This window comes from Taeniopygia guttata, chromosome 13 (assembly GCF_048771995.1).
Source record: "Taeniopygia guttata chromosome 13, bTaeGut7.mat, whole genome shotgun sequence".
NCBI lineage: Eukaryota > Metazoa > Chordata > Aves > Passeriformes > Estrildidae > Taeniopygia > Taeniopygia guttata.
In genome coordinates, this window is record NC_133038.1 from 15,872,412 (window position 1) to 15,898,705 (window position 26,294).

Here is a 26,294-nt window from a genome sequence, read left to right on the forward strand (position 1 = left end):
CAATGCATTTCCTGTGCACTCCATTAATTTCCTGTGCATTTCCTGTGCACCCCATGCATTTCCTGCGCCTCCCTGCATCCCCTGTGCATCCCATGCATTCCTGTGCATTCCCTATGCATCCTGTACATCCCCTGTGCACCCCATGCATTCCCTGTGCCTCTCCTGTATTCCCTGTGCATCCAATGCATTCCCTGTGCACCCCATGCATTCCCTATCCATCCTGTACATCCCCTGTGCACCCCATGCATTCCCTGTGCCTCCCTGCATCCCCTGTGCCTGCCGTGCGTTCCCGGTGCCAGCCGGGTGCCAGCGGGGTGCCAGCAGGGTGCCAGCCGGGTGCCAGCCGGCTCGGGGCACCGGGCGGCCGAGGGCACGGGGCGAGCGTGGCACTGCCCCGCACCGCCGCTCTGCCCGCAGCGCACCGGGGTGCGGGTTTACCTTCGGGAGGTGCGTTTGTACCCTCGGGGGGTGCGGGTTTACCTTCGGGGGTGCGGGTTTACCTTCGGGGGGTGCGGGTTTACCTTCTCGGGGTGCGGGTTTATCTCCGGGAGGTGCGTTTGTACCATCGGGAGGTGCATTTTTACCTTCGGGAGGTGCATTTTTACCTTCGGGAGGTGCATTTTTACCTTCGGGGGTGCATTTTTACCTTCGGCAGGTGCATTTTTATCATCGGGAGGTGCGGTTTTACCATCCGGAGGTGCATTTTTACCTTCGGGAGTTGCATTTGTACCATCGGGAGTTGCATTTGTACCATCGGGAGTTGCATTTGTACCATCGGGAGGTGCATTTTTACCTTCGCGAGGTATATTTTTACCATCGGGAGGTACATTTTTACCTTCGGGAGGTGTCTTTTTACCATCGGGAGGTGCGGTTTTACCATCGGGAGGAGGCGGCAGAAGGGAGGTGACCTGCTCAGGCGTAGCAGCAGCTGAGTTACTTCCCAGGCGCTGCAGGCGGGAGGATTTAACTCTTCCAGGGCTGAAAATCTTTCCGTGCCGTCCTTCCCAGCTCCTGAGGCATCCCCTCCTCCCAAGGCAGGACGTGAGGCTGCGCAGGAGGAAGCTGTAGGATTTAAAATCCTTTTGGAGAAGTCTAAATAACAACCACAAACCGAGCACCCCTCTCACCATCTCCATGCCCTCTGATGCCTGAGCTTTTAGCTTTTCTATTTTTCACATTCTGTGCTGCTTTACTGTGTGGGTCTGGGCTTCATATTATGGGATGGTGAGCTCTCTGCACAGAGCAGGGAGACAAAACAATTCCTTCTCCAGCTGGGGACCAAGGGCAAATGATCCAAATCTCAGGCCCAGGGACACAAACACCATGGGCCGGAGAGAGAAAAACAAGCAGGATGGGACTTCATAACCTAGATATAATTGGACAATTAACTGCAATATGCAAAAGGAGCAGAACTTATAAAAGTGAGAGACCTTGTGACCGGTTGTGCATTTTGTGACCATTTTGGTTCATCTTGGGGTAGCCCTGGCTGGGCTCTTGTGCTGCCCAAGGTGGGTCCATTGAGGCCTTTTAATAAACCCCTACATTATTCTTTAACTCTGTCTGGTCTCTGTTGTAGGTCAGCCTTCTCAAGGCATCACTGGAGCATCCCTGACAATCCCCCTCATCCCTCCTTGGTGCATTTGCCTCCTCTGCCGGCACAGGAAGATGGAACTGTGGCACAGTGGGATGGAGATGTCACCTCTGGGTCTGTCCCCAGCCCTAAAACACAGAGGGGTGTGCACAGAGGTGGCACGGCAGGACTGTCACACCCATGTCACACACGGAGCCTGCCTGGAGGGGACCCACAGCCCCCAAACCTGACCATCTCCCGCTCCCTGCCCCTTCCGAGCTGTGCCCTGCTCGCTGGGTGTTATTTTGGCGCTGGGCTCTGTGTGGGTGATGCTGTTGGGTCACAGCCCCGGGGCGCTGGGGATGCAGCATTTGGGGAGCGCAGACAACACAGGGAGCATTGAGAGCTGCCGGCCTTTGTGCGCTGAGCCCTGGGGGCTGCAGGAAGGAGGGGGTGCGGGGTCCCCCAGCTGCCAGCTGGGCTGGGGCAGAGCCGGACAGGGCTGGAAGGGAGCTGGAGCCCGCTCTCAATGAGCCGCTTGTCCTGCCCTGCAAACCCCGCTCTGAGCCAGCAGCCCCTTCTCCCCCCGGGCTTTGCTCTCCCACGCTCCCAATCCCTCTCCTGAGCCCGACATTTCAGCGACAGCTTCTTGCTCCTCCGGGCAGAGCCTTCCTCCTCCCACAGCCCGTCTCTCCCCGCAGCTCAGCCCCTTCCCACCGCAGCATGAACCCGGCAGACTGCTCATCCCTCCTCCCCTCCGCTCCCTGCAGCTCCCATTGCCGCCTCACGCCCCCACGGAGGCTCTCATCTTGCTCAAACAGTGAATTTTCTCACATCCTCCCACCCTTTTATTCCATAAATGTATCCCACTGCTTTTTTTAACCCGGACAAACCGTAAGGATCTGCGACATCCTGTGCAGGGGAGGGCTGGGAAGTGACAGCTTGGCATTTAAAGCTGCCCCTCCCAGCTTCATTCAGCTCTTGCTTACAACGGGGACACAAACACCTCCAGTTTATCATTTCATATGCCTCCTCCATGCCCCCCTCCTGAATGAAGCAGCTCCAGGGCTATCCCACTCCCTTTGCTGCCTCCCTCTGCTCCTCATCTGGCTCATGAGGTCCCTCCTCAGGCAGCAGAGCCAGAGCTGCAGGAAGCACGGCTAGATTAAAACAAAGGGAAGAAAAAAAAGCTGCTGCTGTGCTTCCTTTTCCTTCCTCTCTTTCCTTTCCCAGGGATTTCTCGATCTCAGAGGGGGTTTTGAGGTTTTAACTACTGCAGACGTGGCATGGACACCCCACACATCCATATTTTGCTCCAACTGGAAATTGTCAGCTTGGAGCATCCCTCTGTTTGTGGGGTTAAATGGGAAAAGCAGCCAGGGCAGGAAAATCCTTCTGAGATCATAAAATCACAGAATGGGGAAAGGGAACTTAACAATCTCTGTTTGTATGAAGTCACACAGAGTCACGGACTAGTTTGGGCTGGAAAGGTCCTTAAAGCACCATCCCACTGCACCCCTGCCATGGCAGGGACACCTCCCACCACCCCAGGCTGCTCCAAGGTTGTCCAGCCTGGCCTTGGGCACTGCCAGGGACCAGGGCCAGCCCCAGCTGCTCTGGGCACCTGTACCAGGGCCTGCCCACCCTGCCAGGGAACAATTCCCAGTTCCCAATATTCCACCCATCCCTGCCCTCTGGCAGTGGGAGCCATTCCCTGTGTCTGTCCCTCCATCCCTTGTCCCAAGACCCTCTCCAGCTCTCCTGGAGCCCCTTTAGGCACTGGAAGGGGCTCTAAAATCTCCCTGGACCCTTCTCTTCCCCAGCACTCCCAGCCCTCACAGCATCTAAGCCACCAAACATCCAGGTGAGGTCCCTGTGCACCCCTTCACAATCAGTCTTTTGTTTTTTCCCTACTGAAACATTGTCAGAAATATTCCCACTACTCCCAGCCTGCCTGGTGTAATTTGTTTCCTGAAGCCACCTTGGAACCTCCCCTGTCCTCCCACAGGAATTCAGCTTCTTCAAGAGACCCCTTTGGAAATTCAGGTGGGCTTTTTCAACATGCCATCAGCAGCAGGACAGGAACACCCCAGAGTTACTGAACATTTAGAGCATTTTGGGCAACGAGCATTTATGGCTTGGCCAAGGGATTGCTGGGCTGGAGCCCCCTGCCCAAAGATGCTGTTTTATCATCTCAGCAGATCTGCTCTGAGATTGCAGTGGCTTTGGATTTGGACAGGACTGACAAAACATTTCAGGAAGACTCAGAAATTTCTGCCTCTACCTACAACACACGGATTTTTGTCCCAGCATGGTTCTGTCACTGGCAAAGCTGCAACTGGCTCCATCTGGGGTTAGAGATGAACATCACCAGCTTCTCTCCCACAGAGCAGGGAAGGGTCTGGGCACTGGGATAATGTGTCTGATCGCTGCACCAGTGCCTGGTCTGAGAAATCAGAGTCCCTCCACACCCAGCCCGGCTCAGCCCCTGCTCTCCCTGGGCTGCCTGAGCTGGCAGTGATGGATTTGGGATCGATTTTCTGCCTTCGCTTCCCCGTGTGCTGGGGAGCAGATGGCAGAGCTGGGACATCGAGGTGACAGAGAAGGACACAGTCACTGAACCACAGAGCAGCTCTGAACTGTGCAGGTGCAGCTCTGGGGGCGGGAGCAGCACTGAGGCAGCCCAGGGCACTGAGCCCTTGTGTCCAGCCCTGCCTGGGAAATTCAGCACTCCTGGGCAGCTAACCAATGTGAATAAGCAGAAGCTGTTTGTTGTTCATATTATGCACTTATTTATACATTCTAACTCTGCTGCACACGCTGGTCACACATTTCTTATCGGTGCTTTTGTCTTTCCAGGTGTTCTGCATGCTCCTCTCAGAATCTGGGACTGGTCACTGTTGGGAAAGGTGAAAGTTTGACAAGAAAGTTTCACAGTCATGTATGCTTGGCAGAGAGATCTCTGAGAAGAGATAGAGATGGAAGCAAGATTTTATATAGAAGAACAATAGATGTGTAAATTGACAATTGCTGAGCCAGTCATTACTGGACAACTACGAAAGCAAAGGTTAAATAGAGCTGGAAGGAGGTTTTATGGCCTAGAGCAAAGGATATGTTGACCACAAACAAAAAGATGTTTTTACCAAGCAGAAATAGATCTTAGGAAAAGCAGAAGATACCACAGGCAAACAGGCATGCTGATGTGGCAAGTAGAAAAAAGCTCCAAGAATTTTCCACTGCAAGAAAACTGAAAAACAACTTTAAGCTTAAGCTGTAACACACTAACTGGGGGGATTGGGTAGTGATGGCCACAGAGTGGCAATGGTGGTAGCTAGGACAGGCTGTAGGGACAGCAAAGGTGCTGTGTGTGGGTCAAGATGCTCAGCAAAGACAAATAATAATCCTTTGGAAGCACAGCTAAAGGGGCTTCAGGCGTGCCTGTAGCTGTGGCTGTCAGTGTAGGCGTGGCTCTGGCACCCAGGGCCCAATCTGTAAAATCCTCTGTACAATGAAACGTTTTGAAGAGCTGCCCGGGGTCCCACATCTCCCGTTTCAGGCTCTGACTGGTCACAGTCCAGGCGCTTCACTGCTCCCCGTTATCCAGTTCTTGTGGTCTTGGAATTCTGCGTCTCAGCTTCTTCTTTCTTATTTTAGCACAGATTATGTCTTAATAACCTTGATGAATTCCAGAGGGCCCTGAGAAGATCCAGATAAGAGCAGTTACAAGTGGAATGGCTGGTGCACACTGCAGTCTGAGTTGTTCAGATCCATTGCTACACCCTGCCCTGGTCCTCACATCTCTCTGCATGAAGCTGCAGCTTTTCCCTCTCCCTGACCTCACTCCCCCACAACGGCTCCTTCAAGCTGCAGCCCCACAGCTTTTCCCCTTCCTCCCTGTCCTGGGGTGATGTGATGGTGTTTGTATCCCCAATCGTGTGTTCTGTTATGTTTGATATTCTGTTCTGTGCTTTCAGAACTGACTCTGAAAGTGAAGGTTTGTTTTGCCTTGTTATCATCTGGTTCACCTCCCCCCATGGTCTGTGTCTAGGACAGGCTGGTGCTGGCTTTTGCTTTTGCTTTTGCTCTGCTTGCTTCTGCTTTTGCCTTTGCTTTCTAGTTAGTTTAGCTAAGCAGTCCAATTCTTTCCCTGGACTGTTTTTTTCCTTTCCCTTTCCTGAATATCATTCCAGCCTGCTCCGGAGTGGGACCTGGGAAACACTGAGGAGCACCGAGAGCTCTCTGTGATCTGCAGCAGCCATCCCCAGTGCCCAGAGCAATCCCCAGCGCCAGGGCAACCACTCCCAGGAAAGACTTTCTGGATTTCCTCATCTCTTCAGAGTGGTGAAAGAGTTTTGTTGTCATCTGGTGTTGTTAATTTCTTTTGGTGATGGGGAGTGCTTTATTTTTTAATAAACAGGTTCTTTTCCACTTCTTTCAGAGGAAATTTTTTCCCGAACCATGTGGGTGGGGAGGGGCCGTGGGGGTTTGTTTTCTGGGGGCTCCTTTCAGAGGGTTTTCCCCAAATCTGCCCTAAACTAGGACACTCCCCACTCTGGGGATGGAGCTGCTGGTGGCTGAATGGGCGCAGCTGCCCGGGCAGGGTGGGAATGGAGATCAGAGCTGCCACGGCCGCCACACTGAGCTCCTCCTGCCTTCCTCCCTCCCAGCCGTGATGGGGGGTGGAGAAATGCCCTGACAGCTGCAGGAAACCCCACTGGGAGGCTGCACAGAGCATCAGACAGGAGGTTCACGGGGAGGAGGGCTCAGGGAAGCACCAGCTCCAGCAGGATCCCAGGCAGAGCAATGCCAGAGCACAGGGCTGGCAGCCGGGCTGGGGTCACCCCCGTGGGCAGCTCTGCCCCACGCAGCCCTCCCTCAGTGCCCACAGCGGGATGGGGACAGAGCTGGGAGGGTGAGGGTTGATATAAAGGTGGTTTAATAGATAAAGCAAGAGCTGAGCCTGCAAACAAAGCAAAATGAGGAATTCATTCATCGCTTGCCCTTGGCAGGTGTTTGGACACTGAGCAGCTGCTGGTGTTTAGCAGCTCACCAGGGCTCAGCCACGACAGGACCACACAGATGCCACCCTGCCCTGAAATCACCTGCTGAAAAGAGCAGAAAAAGGGAAAACCCAAGGGTCAGGAGAAGGAAATCCCGTGGGGACAGGCAGAGTTCAGGCTCATGGGCCTGGGACTCCCTGCTCTGGCTCCTGCCAGCATGAGTGGAGCCATTGGTGTCCCCTGCACCCTGCAGACAGTGGGACAGGGCCCCTTGTTGTTGCAGCTGCAGAAGGGGAAATCCTCCCCCTCCAAGGGAAGCTGGGTCTGGACGGCTGTGACAGCAGCCAGTGTCCCCTCAGGGCTTTGATTACAGTGGGAGAGATTCCTGCGATCCGAGCACACAGTGATCCTCTGGGAAAGGGCTGGAGGGGTGAAACCAGCTCAGGGGGATGTCAGTGGGACACAGGGAACACTGTCACCAGAAACTGATGTGGCATTTGGGCACACACCTTGTGCTGGGGCCGTGTGTGCCTCCAGCTGATCCCGTCAGGGAGGAGGGACGGGGACACCCCCGTGTGTCACAGCACCAGGACACGTCAGCCACGCAGGGGCCGAGCCTGGGTTAAGCTGTGCTTAACCCTGAGCCCCACTGAGGCCAAAGGGCAGAAGAGCCTGTTACAATCAGAATTGTTTAGGTTGGAAAAACCTCTGAGACCATCGACTCCAGCCACTGCTGTGGTCACCACTGAGCCGTGTCCCCAGTGCCACATCCATGTGGCCTTTGGCACATCCACGGATGGGGACTCCCCCACTGCCCTGAGCAGTCTGTTCCAGGGCTTGACCACCCTTTCAGTGAAGAAATTTTCCAAAAATTCACCCTGAGCCTGCCCTGGCCCAGCCTGAGGCCGTTCCCTCTCCTCCTGTCCCTGTTCCCTGGGGCAGAGCCCGACCCCCCGGCTGTCCCCTCCTGTCAGGAGCTGTGCAGAGCCACAAGGTCCCCCCTGAGCCTCCTTTTCTCCAGGCTGAGCCCCTTCCCAGCTCCCTCAGCCTCTCCGGGGGCTCCAGCCCCTTCCCAGTTCCCTTCCCTGGACATGCCCCAACTTCTGTTACTGTAAATCCCTGCTCTTTTCTGCATGTAAAAGATGAGCAAAAATCCCACTGCCAGCCTAGGCTGTGGAAACTTTGGAGATTTCTCTTCATGCTTCTCCTGACCTTTCTCCTCCTCCTGTGTGAGAAATAGAAAAGTTGTAGCATCACCTCTTCTACCTCTCTACTCAGGTTTTCTTTTTCCAAATGCCTGGTTGAGAGATCTTCCTCCCCACTTTTCTACCCCGCTGGAAGGTGGTTGTGGCTGGAACCAGATAACCTTTAAATGTTCCTTTAAATCCAAACTACTCAGTGATTTTATGATTCTAAGAAACACTTTTGCATTCTGGGCCTCATTCCCAGGCAGGAGAACAGACGATGGCACCGTGGAAGGTGCTCTGCCAGCCAGCACAAACGGAGGGGTGGAGAAGCTATTTTGGATCCGGATTAAAAGGCCAGAACACGTCAGCAACCACAGCAACCCCAGCTGGGTATGTGGCCCATGCCATGGTTTCCTTGACAGCTGAGAGGAAGGAACAAACACTACAAATAGGAGCAGATACTGCTTGTTTCCATCCCTTCCAGCCCTGGAGCTCCCTGTGGGAAGGAGCACAGCAGAGACACAGCTCGGTGAGCACCTCCTGCACTGGCACCCTCCCCTGCCCCAGTGGTGTTGTGGTAGAGATGGGGACAACACAAAGCAACACACTCTATTTTCAGAAGGCTTCAAACCTGATTTTATTATAGCATGCATGCTTTTTATACATTCTTACAAAAATCCTAAGTTTACACTTCGGTCACGAGACACAAAGTGCTCATTGGAACAGGCAGTTGCAGATTGCTCTTATTTCTCCTTCTTTCTTTCTTGGTTTCTGTATCAATGACCTTGGTAGGAAATTCTTTTGGGGTAAACATGGATCCTCTTATCAAACACGGAACCTCTTATCAAACATGGATCCTCTTATCAAACATGGAACCTCTTATCAAACATGGATCCTCTTATCAAACTTCTCTCTGGCCCACAGAAGTCGCTGTAAAACCTCTTCCACAGGGCAGGACTGCAGGACTTCCCCTGGCACATCCATCACTGTGCCCTGTTTTCATGGGCAAGGGAAGCACCAGAGCCGTGAGAGCAGCGTGGCAGGGGCAGGGAATGGAGCCCAGACCCGGAGCCCTCAGGGAACCTCTGTGAGCAGCAGCCTCTGCTCTGCTCCAGAAAATGCCATCTCCTTCCTAGCCTAGGAAAGGACAGCAAATATCCCATGTCCTTCAGGGAGAGGCTAAAGTCCAGTGGGTTTCCATTCTGAATACGCTTCAGGGAATGTTTTCATGCCCTTGACTGTGATGTGGGGGTGGAAACACATCCAGCTCCCCCCTCTGGATGGGAGGGAATGGATTTGGGCCCAGACTGCCTGGCAACACCTTCCTCCTGGGGAGAAGGAGGTGGGGGATGCTCCACAAGGATTTTTAGGCATGTTCCTAAAGCCGTTCCCTTCCTCTGAGCCCCCAGCTGTTAATTGCTGCCCCCTGAGGCCTCTCTGGCTGCTCCTCTGGTCTCCCCCAGATCCTTCTCCCTCTGTGCCTCTCCAAGGAGCATCCCGAGCTACCAGAGCCCCCCTGCTCTCTAATCTCCCTTTCACTGCTGTCAGCCCTAAGGAGATTAGCCCCGGCCGCAGCTGCTGGTGCTGCCCACGGCAGGGCTGTCACCCCGGGGCGCCACGTGCGGGGGGGACACACGCGTGGCCGCCACCCCCGCGGCAGCGCAGCTCTGGTGCCCTCTCCTGTCCAGCCCCAGCCCCAGAGGAGCTGCCGAGCAGGGTGGGATGTGCTGGGAGAAGGCATTTGTAGGATATTTCCCCTCCAAGGTGGGAGACGGGCACCCAACCTCACCTACAGGTCCAGCTTTTTTTGGTGTAGGAACCTCCCAAACTTGAAGAGGAGAGGAGCAGTGTGGGAATCCAGAGCTTCCCTCTGGCTGCCCTGGCAGGTCTGGGACCCTGGCAGGGGTCAGGAACCCCCCTGGACAGAGCCCCCAGAGACACTGTCTGTGATCTCTGTCCATGGAGAGGAGTTTTCAATCTTACAGGATGAATTACAAGCTCTGAGTGTTTGATAGAAGTAATAATTAAGTGTGGCACGGGTGCAAAAGTAAAATTTTGGGATTCTAGATTAGTGGTTCAAAGGGGACAAGATGGAGGAAATTGGGTGTGCCTTGTCCTTTTTCTCCTTCTTCATGCCCTCCATGTTTCACTGTGGTGTTGGCATTTTTCTGTTGGTTCAGGCTGGGGACACACTGTCCAACGTAGGTGACAGATATTGGCACGTTATTGTAAATCCAGCACAGGTAGTTTGTGGTATTTAATGTTTGTACCATCCCACTGAGGGCAGAGCCCCACACGCTGCCCTGCAGGACAGAGCTGCGGCAGGGCAGCAGAACATGTTAGAGATAAACAGAATAAACAACCTTGGAACCAGCACAGACCAATTATGGCTTCTTCTTTGGCAACGGGGCAGAAAGACAGAGACTTTCTACAATCTCGGGATCATCAATACCTCAGATCCCGACAGAGCAGGACACGCAGGCAGGGGACAGGACATCCCTCCTGGAACACCGGGGCTCCAGCAGCACCGAGGCAGAATTTAAAAGGCAATTAGCACCGCAATCCTAAATAAAACAGCTGACCCTACAAATCCAGGCGGGGGTTGGGAACTCCGGGCACCGACCGCTCGGCTCTGGCGCATCCTGCCCGGCAGCGAGGGGGTTAAGCCGAGCGGCCGGGCTCTCGCAGATCTCCGTTTCCGTGACAACAGCTCCCGATGAATCCCAGAGCTCCCAAATCCCATTAAACATCTGCTGGAGGCTGCCCGTGCCGCCTGCCCAGGCTGCCACCTGCCGGCACCCCAAAACCGCAGCGGGGCACGGCAGCGGAGGTGGGGCTGCCAGAGCCACCCCTGGGGCTGATAGAAAAAGGGTTTTAAAATCAGGGGATTTAGGGTTAAAAGGAAAAATACGCTTAGTAGGCCCTGGAAAAATAACCACCCTAAGCACATGAAGAACTTGTACTTGCTAGAACTGCACCTGTGTAGTCAGAACATGATAAATGATATAATTGTTAGATGTGATGATTGTTTAGTAATTAAATATAATTACTGTTTAATTGTAAGAATAATCATGAGAAACTGTGGTCAGGGACCTAAGAAAGATCACGAGAAACTCATGTAAATGTATATGATAGAGCAATCTAAGTTTAATAATGAATATGTAAGTTATATAATGATAGAATATAAAATATGTTCAGCTCAAAAGCCGTGTCAGAGTCAGATTTGGGTCTGTGCCCCTGATTCCCAGAGCTCTCAGTAAAGGCACCTGCATGGAATCACATCCCGGGATTCTGTGTGTTCCTGAGCTCTGACAGGGCAAGGAAGGGGAGCAGAGGGGATGGGGGTCACAGCTCACAGCCCCGAGCCCCCCGAAGCTTTGGGGTGCCCGTTCACAGCCCTGCAGCTTTGGGGTGTCCTGGGGGGAGGCAGCCCCAGCGCCGGGGCTTGGCAGGGATGATCCTGCCCAAATTCACCCCTGGAAGTTCTGGGGGCAGGTTTGAGGGACTGGCACCTCCCGGGGCTTTTGGGGGGCTCCTTACACGGCTTGGGGTGGGTTTGGGGAGCTGGGAAGGGTGGGACAAGGGGGTGGCCCTGTGGGAACTTCGGAGTGAACTCATCCAAACCTCTCAAGGGGTGTAGAAGGATGCTGTGATCTGGATCCTCACCCGTGTGCTCCATCCACTCCCCTCCAGCTTTTGTGCACTCCAGGATTCCTAAAAACTTTTATATTTGATATATATAAACTTACATATTTGATATATTTGATTTCAGAAATCTGAACTTTTCCTTCTCTGTGCTTCCACCTCTGCTTGCAACAGGAAGAGGCATGAGGAGGTGAGGAGGAATTTAGGGAGGTGTCACACATTTCAGGGGATCACAGAATCGTTAAGGTTGAAAAAGACAATTTTAATATCATCAAATTCACAGCACCACTGTGTTCACCTCGAAACCACGTCCTTAAGTGCCACATCCACACTTTTTGAACACTCCCAGAGATGGTGACTCCATCAATGATGCTCCTGCTGCCATTGCTCAACCAGAAAATCAGAAACCACTGTCCAGGCTTATTATAATACAGTTTTTAAATATTTACAATATTTCTATATTGTAAAAAAATATATATTGTATTATAGAAAATATATATTACATGTGAAATTTATATTATATTATATTATATTATATTATATTATATTATATTATATTATATTATATTATATTATATTATATTATATTATATTATATTATATTATATTATATTATATTATATTATATTATATTATATTATATTATATTATATTATATTATATTATATTATATTATATTATATTATATTATATTATATTATATTATATTATTATATTATATTATAGTATAGTATATTATAGTATAGTATAGTATATTATAGTATATTACAGTATATTACAGTATATTATAGTATATTACAGTATACTATAATATATTACAGTATATTATAGTATATTATAGTATATTATAGTATATTATAGTATATTGTACTGTATTGTATTGTATTTACAATATTTATATATTGTAAAAATATATTTATATATTGTAAAAATACTTAGTTTGCAATATTTAATACAGATAAAAATAATGTATATATAATATATAAACCTTATTCTACAATGGGGCTGCTGCAGCTGAACGTGGCTGTGGCTGCTCCGCTGCAGATCTTATTGTCCCCAAACTGCTCCCCTGCACTGCTGCACTCAGAGGTGCAGCTTCTCAGCTTCTCCTGCCATTCCCAAATGCTGCTGAGCCGTTTTTATCCCGGGAAAAGCCTCTCCCACGCTTAGGGAAGGATGGGACAGGAAGAGAAGCACACAGGGAGGCAGCAGTGCCTTCTTCACCCCCTCCCCATCACACAACTGCATGGTGGGACAGGAGGGAAGAGTGCCAGGGGCCCGGAGCAGCAGGAGCCCTGGAAACTCTGGCATCTGCAGGCACCAGGGGAACGCAGAGGGGCCAGGCATGAAAGCTGACACAGGAAGAAAATGCTCTTTTGGAGCTACAATTGCTGGCACAGCTGCTGGCCAGACCCCCTTCCAAGACCTGAAACGTGCCAGCAAGGGGATGGGAATCATTAACCGCTTCGTTTGTGGGATTTAACCATTCCCAGCTCCCCTGTGCCCTGAACAGGCTCAGATTGCTCAGATTTGCAGGGCCTGGGGCTCCCCCCAGCAGCAGGAAGGGGCTGAGGAGCTCTTGGATCAAGCCTTTTTCTGACCCAGAGATGGGGCAACTGAGGGGTGCTTTAAAAACTTTTATCCCATTTTCTGTCTTATAAGAAGGGTGAGACAATACAGATTTTATAATTCACGCCATCACAAACAGAAGCCAATTATTTCTTAATTACAATACATTATAAGAGTTTCTTGGCTTACCAGCTTTTAGCTACACCATACTGTAAATGCCTTAAAGCCAATCATCTAAAATTACCCCTCGTGGGTCCCACTACAATGCATCTTTCATAGTTCTATTTCTCTAAAGTATCTAGTCCTTTTTACAAAACTGTCCTTTGAAACTTGTTTCTAGCTCCATTTCTCTCTCAACAATGCCTGTCCTATTCCATGGCATTTCTCAGACAGCATTTCTTATCTCAAAGTTTGCACACAGATACACACTGTGTGAGCTTTCTGTCAGGTTCTGAGTTTTCTACAAATCCATTTCCCACAAGGAGCCACTGACAGAGCCCTCTCCCCTCCTCCAAAGCCTTGAGAGGCAGAAGCCACGGGCTGATGGCTTTTCTGCAGGGGTAAATGCCTGGGAAAGAGGCCAAGCAGTGCCCAGGGGAAAACCAGAGTGGTTTGATGCTCCTTTCAAAGGGCAGAGGCTTGGAAAGCACCCGGCCTCGGTGGGGGGTGGCAATAAAAATCAGTTTGAGCCCTGCAAATGGAGCAGTTGGCTGAAAAGTGCAGGGTGGTGTGGGATGGGTGCTGGGGGAGGAGGGATCTCTGTGCAGAGGAATGGACAAACCCTGCTGGAGGCTGGGCTGGGCAGTTTGGGGTGCTGGGGGGTCTGAGCCCCATCTGTGCCCACTCTGCAGCAGCACCCCCTCGTCACAGGCAGCAGAGCAGCAGGAGGGAGGAATGTGAGAGCTTGCAAAGCATCTCACTGCAGGAGTTCCAGCTGCCAGGAGGAGGGATGAGTTTCAGGGAAGCCGGAGAAGCAGGAAATCAAGGGAGAGGGGCAGTAATTGAGGCCATATGTTGGAAGCAAAGAATGCATCTGGTAGCAGGGAGCAAGCCCACGCCGCGGGGACAGTGGGGGACATGCAGAGCCACATGAACCTCCTGGGCCAAGCAGAAGGTTGAATTCAGACCAACCACAACTGCTGAGAGGGGTCACCATTCCAGGTCTGTGCCTGGAGCGGCTGCAGGCTCAGGAGGTTTCCAAACTTACACTCAGTAATGTCCCAATTTTGTAGGTAATGTAGGAAAAATGTGAAGGAAATGGCTGCTTCAGCACAAAATGACAGGGTTTATTCTACACCCATGTCCCTGAGCGTGCACAGAGCCAGGGAGGAAAGTGGAAATATGAAAATATGGGCAGTGCCAGGAGCGAGGCCAGGTCCTCTCTGCTCCCCAGAACTTTGCCTGCCAGGGGAGGATTTACACACCCAGGGGTACAGACACATTTGGGGTGATGGAAGAGCCACTTGGGGCTGCACAGGTCTGTCCCACAGAGCCAACCCCACAGGGGCCATTCCACTCCTTTGGGTATTCCCAGGCTCAGGCCACAGCACTGGGAAAGAATATTTATGGCCTGTCCCCCTCCTCCCTTTTAAACCACATTTGAAATAAATGTGAAACGTGTGTGGTTGGAATAGAGGATTCTGGCACAGCATCACAGCTTGGGAAGAGGGAAAAGAGTTCTGGTGCTGACACCCACTGAGCTGCCCAGGAAACTGAGGAGGAGATGGAGTGCAGGAGTGCAGCGCTGCAGGGGTGCACAGCCTTTGGGCTGGGATGCACATCACTGCATTTTTTATGGCCAAAAATCCTCTGGGCAGGGAGGAGGTTCTCTGGAGCTCAGCAGGCTTTGCACAGCCATGGGGCTGCTGTGAGGTGTCCCTCAGATGAAGGTGGAGCTCTGCAGGCAAACCTGAAATTGCTGCTTTCAAGGCTGCTCCTCTCAGTAAATTGCCCCGTGTGCTGCCCCAAGCCTCCATTGGGAATTCTCCATTGGGAATCCAGCTCAGAGCATCCCTCTCTCATCTGGAGCTCTCTTTGCATGCAGCCCACAGCTCCTGCTGCCCCAAACACCTGTAGGAATCCAGGGCTTCCCTCTGGCTGCCCTGGCAGGTCTGGGACCCTGGCAGGGGTCAGGAACCCCCCTGCACAGAGCCCCCAGAGACACTGGCTGTGATCTCTGGCCATGGAAAAGAGTTTTCAATCTTACAGGATGAATTACCAGCTCTGAGTGTTTGATATGAGCAATAATTAAGTGTGGCACAGGTGCAAAAGTAAAATTTTAGGATTCTAGATTAGGGGTTCAAAGGGGACAAGATGGAGGAAATTGGGTGTATCTTGTCCTTTTTCTCCTTCTTCATGCCCTCCATGTTTCACTGTGGTGTTGGCATTTTTCTGTTGGTTCAGGCTGGGGACACACTGTCCAACGTAGGTGACAGATATTGGCACGTTATTGTAAATCCAGCACAGGTAGTTTGTGGTATTTAATGTTTGTACCATCCCACTGAGGGCAGAGCCCCACACGCTGCCCTGCAGGACAGAGCTGCGGCAGGGCAGCAGAACATGTTAGAGATAAACAGAATAAACAACCTTGAAACCAGCACAGACAAATTATGACTTCTGCTTTGGCAGCGGGGCAGAAACACAGAGACTTTCTACAATCCCGGAATCATCAATAGCACAGATTCTGACACACACCCAGCTGCATCCCAGCCATGCCCAGCAGCTGGTCCCTGCTGCTCTCACTGCTGCTGCTTCTCCTCTGCCTCCCCCCTCCCCAGCTCTGCCCTGCAGATTGAATTTCCTGACTGTCCATGGCAGCTCCTGCAGGACAGGAGGAACAGCTGCTGCGATGGGTGGGAGGGGGAAAACCACACAAAAAGGGTTAAATCCTCTTTAAAAGGGGAGTGAGTAGCGTGGCAGAGCTGAGCAGAAATCTGCTCCAGTTAAGGATGTCCCTGGTGGTGGCAGGGCAGCTGGAAATGGATATTGGGCAGGAATTCTTCCCTGGGAGGGCAGTGAGGCCCTGGCACAGCTGCCCAGAGAAGCTCAGGGGCACTCAAGATGAACCCAGCCTAATCTGCTCAGTGCTGGGGTGACATTTGCACCTCCTGTGGGAAGGGTGGACAAGGGGAAATGGCCTCCTTTTGTCATAGCTCACATCCTCTTTGAATGTTGTTCTCCTTAAAATCAAAGGATATTGTCAATTTTCCCCCATAGATTTGTCACTCTTATCTTATCTGTATCAGCTGGGGAGTTCAGAATATTCCACTGCACATTCAAAATCCATCTTCTTGTCCTGTTAAAGCTTTTCTTCAAGTTCTCAGCAGACACTAAAAAAAAAACCAACAAAAAACCCCCATAAAAATAAAGAAGGACATTCCTAAAATATTTGCTTTAAGCAGGAGCAGATTCTATCCTGGAGTCCTCAGAACTCCATCTGTACCCTCTGAGAACCCCTCTGAGCTCCCTGCCAGGAGTGGGACCCATTCCCCCTCTTTACATCCAGGCAAACAAACCCCCCAAAAGACAATGAACTGCTTCAGGCAATTTCTGAGCAGCAGATCTCCTGGGAAATGTGATCCTTCCTCCTTCCTGCCCCTGCATGGGGGTTGTGTGCTCAGAGCACGGGCAAAGCTCATCACACTGATGCTCCCCTGCATTTCCCAGGCAGATTTGAGCTCTCTGCAGAATAAATGCTCCCCAAAGCAGCACTGAGGCTCTCCCCATGCTTCTTTTACAGTGCTTTGGTCTGGGTCACACTCACCAGGGAAGGTCTGAATGTTTTACCAGTCTCCAAGGTGAGAAAAAAAGAGGGGGATTCATTTGGATTTGCTTGAAGCTGTTTCAAGACTGAGAGTTTGAGCAGCAAAGAGATTCTGAGGAGTGCCCAGCTCCAGTGCAGCTGGGCACGAGGAGGGCTGGGATTTACTGGGGGGTTTGGAGAAGATTTGGAGCTGAATGCCAACAGCAGAGCAGGTGAGGCAGAGCAGAGCACTGGGGGCACAGTCTGGGGTTCAGCAGAGTTTTCAGCCCCTCGGGGACGGATGCAGCTGCTCTCCATATCCTGCTCCTGCTTTCCTTCCTCCCTCACTGACTCAGCAGCAGCAGCAGCAGCCTTTCATCCCGGACAGAACAATCAGCATCCTTCCTCCCGGGCACCACATCCCGTTATTCCAGAATCATTCCCTCCCTGCACCCCCAGCACAGCCACAGCTTTCACAATAAAAAGGTTTCCACTGCAGCCACTCAAGCAAAGCATCTTTGGGATGCAGCCTTGGGCTTTGCAGACTCAGCAAGGAGCTAAAATTGTCTCTGCTCGGAGCTGCCAAGACCCAGCTCCCTGTTCCCACCCCCCACAATCACCTCGCCCGCCCCGGGATCACTCTGCTCCCAGCACTGTGTTTTTTGGAGGTGGATGTGAGGAAATCTGCTCAGGAAAACATCTGATCAGGAAAACAGGATGGTGCAGGAGGGATTGGGAGCCTTGCCAGCAGCAGGGGTTTGCAGGAGCTGGAAATCCTCTGCTGTTCTTCCTGGAACCCCACCTGGAGCATCCAGCACTGGGGGGCACAGCACAGGTGGTGCCTCAGCTTTCAGCTTTTCTATTTTTCACATTCTGTGCTGATTTAGTGTGTGGGTCTGGGCTTCATATTATGGGATGGTGAGTTCTCTGCACAGAGCAGGGAGACAAAACAATTCCTTCTCTAGCTGGGGACCAAGGACAAACGATCCAAATCTCAGCCCAAGAGCACAAACAACGTGGGCTGGAGAGAGAAAAACAAGGATGGGACTTCATAACCTGAAGCTATAATTGAATTATTAACTCCAAAATTCAAAAGGAGCAGATCTGATAAAAGTGAGAAACCTTGAGTCTGTTTCTGGGACCATTTTGGTTCATCTTGGGTGCAGCCCTGGCTGGGCTCTTGTGCTGCCCAAGGTGGATCCATGGAGGCCTTTTAATAAATCCCTGCTTTATTCTGTAACTCCTCTGGTTTCTGTTCTAGGGCAGCCTTCTCAAGGCAGCACAGAAGGACCTGGATGAGTCCAGAGAGGCCACGGAGCTGCTCCAGGGCTGGAGACCCTCTGCCCTGGAGCCAGGCTGGCAGAGCTGGGGGTGCTCAGCTGGAGAGGAGAAGCTCCAGGGAGAGCTCAGAGCCTTTCCAGGGCCTGAAGGGGCTCCAGGAGAGCTGGAGAGGGACTGGGGACAAGGGATGGAGGGACAGGACACAGGGAATGGCTCCCACTGCCAGAGGGCAGGGATGGATGGGATATTGGGAATTAGGAATTGTTCCCTGGGAGGTGGGCAGGCCCTGGCACGGGGTGTGTGTAACCTGCCTGCAGTTGGCACCCTGAGATTCTCCTTCCTCCTCCTCAGCTCCTGGATGTCTCTATAAATCCATTTCTGGCCCTGATATTGGACACTCAGGTGGGATCTTGTAAAGAGGGCAGGGTTAGATTTGATTTCAGAAAGGTGAGGTTAGACTTTAGGAAGGTTATATTAGATTTTAGGAAGAAATTCCTCCCTGGGAGGGTGCTGAGGCCCTGGCACAGGTGCCCAGAGCAGCTGGGGCTGCCCCTGGATCCCTGGCAGTGCCCAAGGCCAGGCTGGACAGGGCTTGGAGAACCTGGGACAGTGGGAGGTGTCCCTGCCATGGCAGGGGTGGACCAGAGGCCTTCAAAGGTGCCCTCCAGCCCAAACCCTTCTGTGCCCCCTGGCAGGGATGGAGCTTTCCCCTGCCATGCACAGCTCCTGCCTGCAGGATCAGCTGCAGAGAGCATTAAACAACTCCTGCAGCCCTGCAGGCCTCAGCACGAGCAGACATTTGTGTCCTGCTGGCCTGAGGAGAGCCCAGCACGGTGACAAGCCCAGCAAGCAGCAGGAGGATGAGGCAAGGACGTGTTTCAGCAGAGATCAAGCGATGCTTCCCGAGCTGAGCCTCTCTGAGCACGGCTGTGCCCCCACTCCTGCGCAGCTCACGGAGAGACCTGCTGCTTTTTGGAGCCCCACAGGACTGGAAACAGGCACTTAATGAGAAACAGCTGCTCTTGTGCTGCTTCCCAACTTGTTACAGCAGCAGGAGCATTTTCTGAGCGGGCAGGTTCTGTCTTCAGAGCAGTTCTGACTCAGAGCCCATCCCTGGGCCAACTTTTGGGTTGGAAGGACCTTAAAGCCCATCCCATCCCACCCCTGCCATGGCAGGGACACCTCCCACTGTCCCAAACTGCTCCAAGCCCTGTCCAGCCTGGCCTTGGGCACTGCCAGGGATCCAGGGGCAGCCACAGCTGCTCTGGGCACCCTGTGCCAGGGCCTCAGCACCCTCCCAGGGAGGAATTTCTTCCTAAAATCTAATATAACCTTTGTAAAATCGATTCTAACCTTCCTAAAATCTAACTTAACCTTTCTGAAATCAATCTAACCCTGCCCTCTTTACAAGATCTCACCTGAGTGTCCATTATCAGGGCCAGAAATGGATTTATAGGGGCATCCAGGAGCTGAGGAGGAGGAGGGAGAATCTCAGGGTGCAGCTGCAGGCAGGTTACACACACTGGGTGTGGGAGAGGTTTTAGAGCAACTTCTGTGGGCCAGAGAGAAGTTTGATAAGAGGATCCATGTTTGATAAGAGGATCCATGTTTGATAAGAGGATCCATGTTTGATAACAGGATCCATGTTTACCCCTGAAAGAATTTCCTACCAAGGTCGTTGACACAGAAACCAAGAAAGAAAGAAGGAGAAATAAGAGAAATCTGCAGCTGCCTGTTCCAATGAGCACTTTGCTTGTCTCTTGTACCAAAGAATAAAGTGCCAACTTATGAGGTTTGTAAGAATGTATTAAAAGCATGCAGGTTGTAATAAAACCAGGTTTGAAGCCTTCTGAAAATGGAGTGTGCTGCTTTGTGTTGTCTCCATCTCAACTCCCACACCTGGGCACAGGAGATCCTTCCAGAAAGATCCTGAGCCGGGGCTGAATGAATCAGCAAGGACAGAATCATCATCCTCCCCGAGAGCAGCCTCTGAGCCCTGAGTGCATCTGAACTGGGTAAAAATAGTGCCCTGATCAATTAAAGGAAAAAATTACAGGAACAGCCATTTCCAAGGTGTTCCACCCTCCCTGTGCTTCCCAAACCTCGTGCTGGGGACAGCGCTGGGTTATTTATTTTCCACTGCCCTGTTTCTCCTTTGAGGTCCTGGTTTTTGGGAGCCCCATCCCCGGGTCAGGACTCTGCTCTCCCCATTCCCACCCCACTCCCTTCTCCCCCATTATCCCCCAGCAGCGCTAAACAGAACTGGGGAAACTTAAATTCTTCTGCAGGAGACTTTTTTTAGTTTTGACAACTTAGATTTGACTTCTTGTACTGCAGAAAGGGGAAAAAAATAATCACAATGAAATTTTCCTACTGACATTGTGCAGCCAACATTTTTTATTTCTGTTTGGAATTAAATGTGTCCAGAGAAAATGACTTTTTCCACTGAACTTTTCCCATTTCAAAGACCAGATTTCTCAAATGTGGACAACCCAGGATTTCTGTGAAAAATCCAGGACAACTGAGACCCCCTCAGGATATTTTGGGAAGATAAATAGGGAGCTCTTAACTCCTTTTTCCTGCCTTTAAAAAAAGCAGGATGGGGGTGTGAAGCCAAGCAACCACATTTCTAAATGGGAACAAGGGCAGGGAACATAGATTTTCTGGAACATGTATATATATAAAGAAAAATATTGCTTGGATCTTTAAAATCCATCAAGCCCGAAATTCCCTCATTTAGATGCTCCCCACATCGAAATGTGATGCCAAAGCTGCCTTCCCTACAGGGATAGAGCCAGTTTATCTGGAAATTCAGGCAACAAAGCTGGAATTCATCAGTCCAAGGGGAATAATTGATGTCCAAGGAGGTGGAAGTTGCTGGTGGCCTTTTTTTTTCTTTTTTTTTTTTTTTTTCTTTTTTTTTTTTTCTTTTTTTTTTTTTTTTTTGACAGGATTTAAATTCATCTCTGTCTGGTCATAACTAAAAACCATTCCCAGGAAGCAGGATGGGGAAGGAAAGGAGACTATGGAAATAAAGACCAGGCAGGAGAGATTTTCCAGCTTCTTTTTCCTTGGGAAAGCTGCCAAATCCAGGCCTAAGACTAACCCTGAGTGCCCTAAGCTGCAGATCTCTAACCTGACCTTAAAACCAGCCCAGCCCCGTGCTGTGTGTGGCAGAGGGATGCGATTAGAGGAGTTAATTCCAGCTGGGAATGCTCCTCTCCCTTTTCCTGCCCTTTCTCTGCGCTCTGACCTCACCCCAGGACCCTCAGGCGACAACAAAAGGGGACAGGGGTGATTAAACACAGCCCTAATCACCACCCAGGGCTCTGCAGGCTGGCTTAAAGCATAATTAGTGCTGTTCTTAATCAAAGCCTGCTCTAATCAACACTCCCAGCCTCGGGATTGACAATGGGGAATTCAGAGGGTGGGAGAAGCACCTGGGGGACTCTGGAGAAAGGGATCAGCGAGGGGCTCCTGCTGCTTCTCAACCCAGGCGCCCACTGGGGAAATTCCCTTCTGCTTTTTTCTCTTTTCTCCTATATATTCCTCCTCCCCGCATTGGAAAAAGGAACTTTTCCTGCTGTAGCTGGTGTAATATATAATATATAATATATAATATATAATATATAATATATAATATATAATATATAATATATAATATATAATATATAATATATAATATATAATATATATAATATATAATATATAATATATAATATATAATTCTATATTATATAATCTAGAATATATGTAATATATATTATCTAAGTATATAAATAGCTCACAGCCAGCAGCAGCCCAAGGTTTCTCTGTTACAGAGCATTTAAAAAAACTTTCTAGCCAATAGCACATTGCTAAAGGTAATAATTAAAAAATAAAGGAGTAAATAATAAAGGTAATTGTTCTAGCCAACCACTAAAAGCACACGTACACAATGCTTGCTTGACTTCTTTCTATTAACAACACACAATACTCCATTGTTAAGCTTAAAACTTCTACTACTTTGCTAAGCATATTTTTCTGCAGTCTTAAGGTCTGTCTTGGCCAAACCTAAAACTCAAGCTATTGTTTCATGTCCTTGCTTGCTGTACTATTGTAACTTTTCTACTTTCAGATTTGCAGCAGGAGCTAGATCTAAGTTTTCTGGGTTTTTTAGGGTTGGGTTTTTTTTTTTAATATATTTTTTAATATTTTAATTTTTTTTTCCTTTCTGTTTCTGAGGCCTGCTTTCACACCTTCCTAAAAGTCTTCTTACCTTTACTACTCCACATAGAATGTGAGCTGCTGCTTTCCCATTTTGGGAAACAATCCCTCTCCAGGCCTGGCAATCAAGGACACCTCACTGCAAGAGATGTGAACAAAAGGGACTTGGGGGGAGCAAACCTGGGGTCAGTGACGTCATTACCTGAAGCTGGAATTGGAAGATTCACCCTCAATATGCAAATGGACCAAACTTATAAAAGTGTGAAAACCTGTGACCATTTTTGGATGTAGCCCCTGTCCCATCATCTGCTATCAGTCAATTTGGAAGCCCCCTCCACAGCCTCAGGTCAAATGCAGTGTTCTCTTGCTGGTCTGTGCCTTTCAGCACAGAAAGTTTAAAATTCTCAGCCTGCAGGATTCCAACACCCCTGGATGGGCTCCATCTGCCCTAAATGTACCTGAGGGCCCTTCAATAAATACACCCGGTTTTATTCCCTGTTGGAATCTGTGGTATTGATGATCCTGAGATTGTATAAAGTCTCTGTCTTTGTGCCCCGCTGCCAAAGCAGAAGCCATAATTCGTCTGTGCTGTTTCAAGGTTGTTTATTCTGTTTATCTCTAACATGTTCTGCTGCCCTGCCGCAGCTCTGTCCTGCAGGGCAGCGTGTGGGGCTCTGCCCTCAGTGGGATGGTACAAACATTAAATACCACAAACTACCTGTGCTGGATTTACAATAACGTGCCAATATCTGTCACCTACGTTGGACAGTGTGTCCCCAGCCTGAACCAACAGAAAAATGCCAACACCACAGTGAAACATGGAGGGCATGAAGAAGGAGAGAAAGGACAAGGCACACCCAATTTCCTCCATCTTGTCCCCTTTGGACCCCTAATCTAGAATCCTAAAATTTTACTTTTGCACCCGTGCCACACTTAATTATTACTTATATCAAACACTCAGAGCTGGTAATTCATCCTGTAAGATTGAAAACTCTTTTCCATGGACAGAGATCACAGCCAGTGTCTCTGGGGGCTCTGTCCAGGGGGGTTCCTGACCCCTGCCAGGGTCCCAGACCTGCCAGGGCAGCCAGAGGGAAGCTCTGGGTTCCCACAATTCCCTTAATTCTGCCTGATTTCTGTTTTTCGCTAATCCCAAAAAAGACATCAGGAAAAGGCAGAAAAGCACCCTGGAAGTGTGGCAGTGCCGCTCCTGCCCGGTACCGAGGCGGGTTGGGTGAGCATCCCTCGAAACCCGCCGCTGGCCCAAAGGCTGCGCTGCCTCCCCACCCCTGAGCCCCCCGGGGCAGCCGCGCTCTGCCAGCCCGGCACGGAATCAGTGACCTATTTTCATCCAGGCAGGCACAAGATCACAGCCAAAGGGAGCTTGAGCTCGGGTGGTTAAAGGAAAAGTCGCTCGGAGCAGTCTGAGAGAGAGCACAGAAGCTCTTGTGGGGTTTGGTTTCTCATCCTCAGGAGGAGATGCGGGAAGGGGATGGAACAGCTGGGTGAAAACCGCCCAAAAAGATCCCTTTGGTGCGAAATCGGGGTTTTAGGAAAGGAATAAAAGAGTTTGGAATAAAGTGGGTGTAGGATAAGCACAAGGACAAGCAGGATGTGGAAGGAGCAGATTTGGGAATGGTCCCACAGGGATTCCTCCCCCTCCCCGCCTCGATGGATGAGCTGCCTGAGCAGACTCAGCTCTCCCAGGGGCTTTTTGTTCAAGTTTGCTGGTGGACTTGGCCCAAATTTGGAAGGGTTTAATCCCCACCTCGGGCAGGTTTCGGAGCTGGAAGTTTGTTGGATGCGGCAACACCAGCGATTATCTCTGTGCCCAGTCCTGTGAAGCTGAGGGCACAGCACTTCGGTTCTCAGCCATGAGGTGCCACAAAAAACCCTCCCCAAACCCTGAACTGCACTCCTGAGCCTGGAAACCACACAGACAACCCCGGGAGGCCTTTGGAAGCTCACAGACCCCTCGTGGAAGGGAGAGATGTGCTGTGCTCATCACAGGGCACAGAGAGGCAGGGGCCAGGAGGGGACACAGCCCCGAGCCCATCCCTGAGCATCCTTGGCCGGTTGGATGGGTGAAACTGGGGCAGTTTGGACCCCTGGGCTGCCTCATATCCCGGGCTGGGGGGTGCCTGCTCCCCCTCAGCGCTGCTCAGCACGGAGGAGGCAGTGATGAGTAACAAAAAAAGGCTCCCACAAATCGGGATGATGACAACAATTGCTCCATAAAGGCTGGCAGCTCTCCTGGGACTCTCCACACAGCTGGGAAAGGTGCTGCTGCCAGGGTTTGTTGGTCATGGAGCTGGGGCAACCCCCTCCCCCTCCCGAACGTGTGCGGGCAGGAAGGAAAGAGAGAACAAGGACAGATCTCGGTGTCCTGAACAATGAGAACAGGAAAGTCCCTCTGGGCTGGGGAGCCTGGCAAGGGCTGAAAGCTGAGCTGCATCCTGAGCTCATCCTGAGCTCCATCCGGAACTCCATCCCGAGCTCCATCCTGAGCTGCATCCTGAGCACATCCCGAGCTCCATCCCGAGCTCCATCCTGACTGAGCTCCATCCTGAGCTGCATCCTGAGCTCATCCCGAGCTCATCCCGAGCTCCATCGCGAGCTCATCCCGAGCTCCATCCTGAACTCATCGTGAAATCCATCCTGAGCTCATCCTGAACTCCATCCTGAGCTCATCCCGAGCTCCATCCCGAGCTCCATCCTGAGCTCATCCTGAACTCCATCCTGAGCTCCATCCCGAGCTCATCCCGAGCTCCATCCCGAGCACATCCTGAGCTCATCCCGAGCTCCATCCCGAGCTAATCCCAAGCACATCCCGAGCTCCATCCCGAGCTCCATCCCGAGCACATCCCGAGCTCATCCCGAGCTCCATCCTGCTTCCAGGCAGCCTGGGGGGATCTGCTCAGCCTCCTGTGGGGACAGGGGTCACAAAAAGCATCCCAGCTGCAGCATCCTGGGGCAGGGAGGGAGGGAGGGGGCAGCACCCAGCCCTGGGGGCTGCCAGGGGGGCTCCAAGCAGCATTCCAGCTGGAATTCCACCTCCCCCCTCGCCAGCCCTGCCCTCCCCTGGGTACCAGCCCCTCTCCAGCCCCACATCCCGCCCTGGCACCCCAAAAACCGCAGCCAAGCTCTGCCTCAGCACATCCCGCATCCCCCCCCAGCGCATCCTCCCTCCCCCCCGTGCTGACCTTTTTATTTTCTGCGTCAGGAGCATAAAATGGAGCCTGCAGGGAAGGGAGAATGTCCCTAAAATGGCTGAGGAGAGCAGGATTTGCTCGGCAGTGCAGGAGCTCCCTCTGCTGCTGCATGAGCCTGGGGTGGGGAAGGAGCTCCCCAGCCCTGCTCCAGCCCCACGGGCCCCAGGCAGCAAAAAACCCCCAAATTTTCCTAACGGAGCGATTAAAATTCTCGTGATAGTCAAAATATTTGATTAAAAAGCACCAACATCCTTGTGACCTCCTGAGTTCTCCTGCTTGCCTCTCCCTGCCACGTATTTTGCATTTATATTTTCATTGCTGTGTTACAGTCAAAATCCTTAAAAAAAACACGGTAATTTGTATTAATACCAAAATATTTCACACACACAGCTTCTAAAAATTATTGTCAGTGCCACACAAAATTATAGAATTTTTCAGGTTTGAAAAAACCCATTAAAATTAATTTATTTGAAGTTCCACATTAGGACAAATACCCAAAACTCGGTGTTTTCTCTCATGGGATGGCAAAAAGGGTTAAAGATGGATACGAGGGGAGGAGCAGCACTCACCTGAAATGGGGTGAGCAGCTGTGGTCCCCAGGAAAGGTTTGGGTGTGAAAAGGAACATGGAAAACCCTGCGAGCTGCTCCCTGAATATCCAACCCTTAAGCCAGGACTGTGTCAGTGTAGGGCCAAATCCTGCTGGATCTGAGGCTGAAATTATTTTTGCTTAAAATTTTTCAGCATCTTTGTCACCCCCTGAGCTCCCCTGGTTGCCTCTCCCTCCCCCTTTACCCTTCTATTTTCCTTGCTGTGTTGCATTTAAAATCCTCAGGAAAATAAGAGTATTTTGTATTAAATCCAGCGTTTGTCACACCCACAG

General features: G+C 51.0%; 1 long non-coding RNA gene across 1 annotated transcript; it reads right to left on the bottom strand.

The window, feature by feature from the left end:
• Positions 1-4,549: 4,549 nt before the first annotated feature.
• Positions 4,550-25,643, bottom strand: LOC115497078 (uncharacterized). The gene is made up of 2 exons (XR_012058122.1): positions 25,404-25,643; positions 4,550-5,266 (listed from the first exon to the last, which is right to left on the bottom strand). It is a non-coding gene; the product is annotated as an uncharacterized lncRNA (long non-coding RNA).
• Positions 25,644-26,294: the final 651 nt, after the last annotated feature.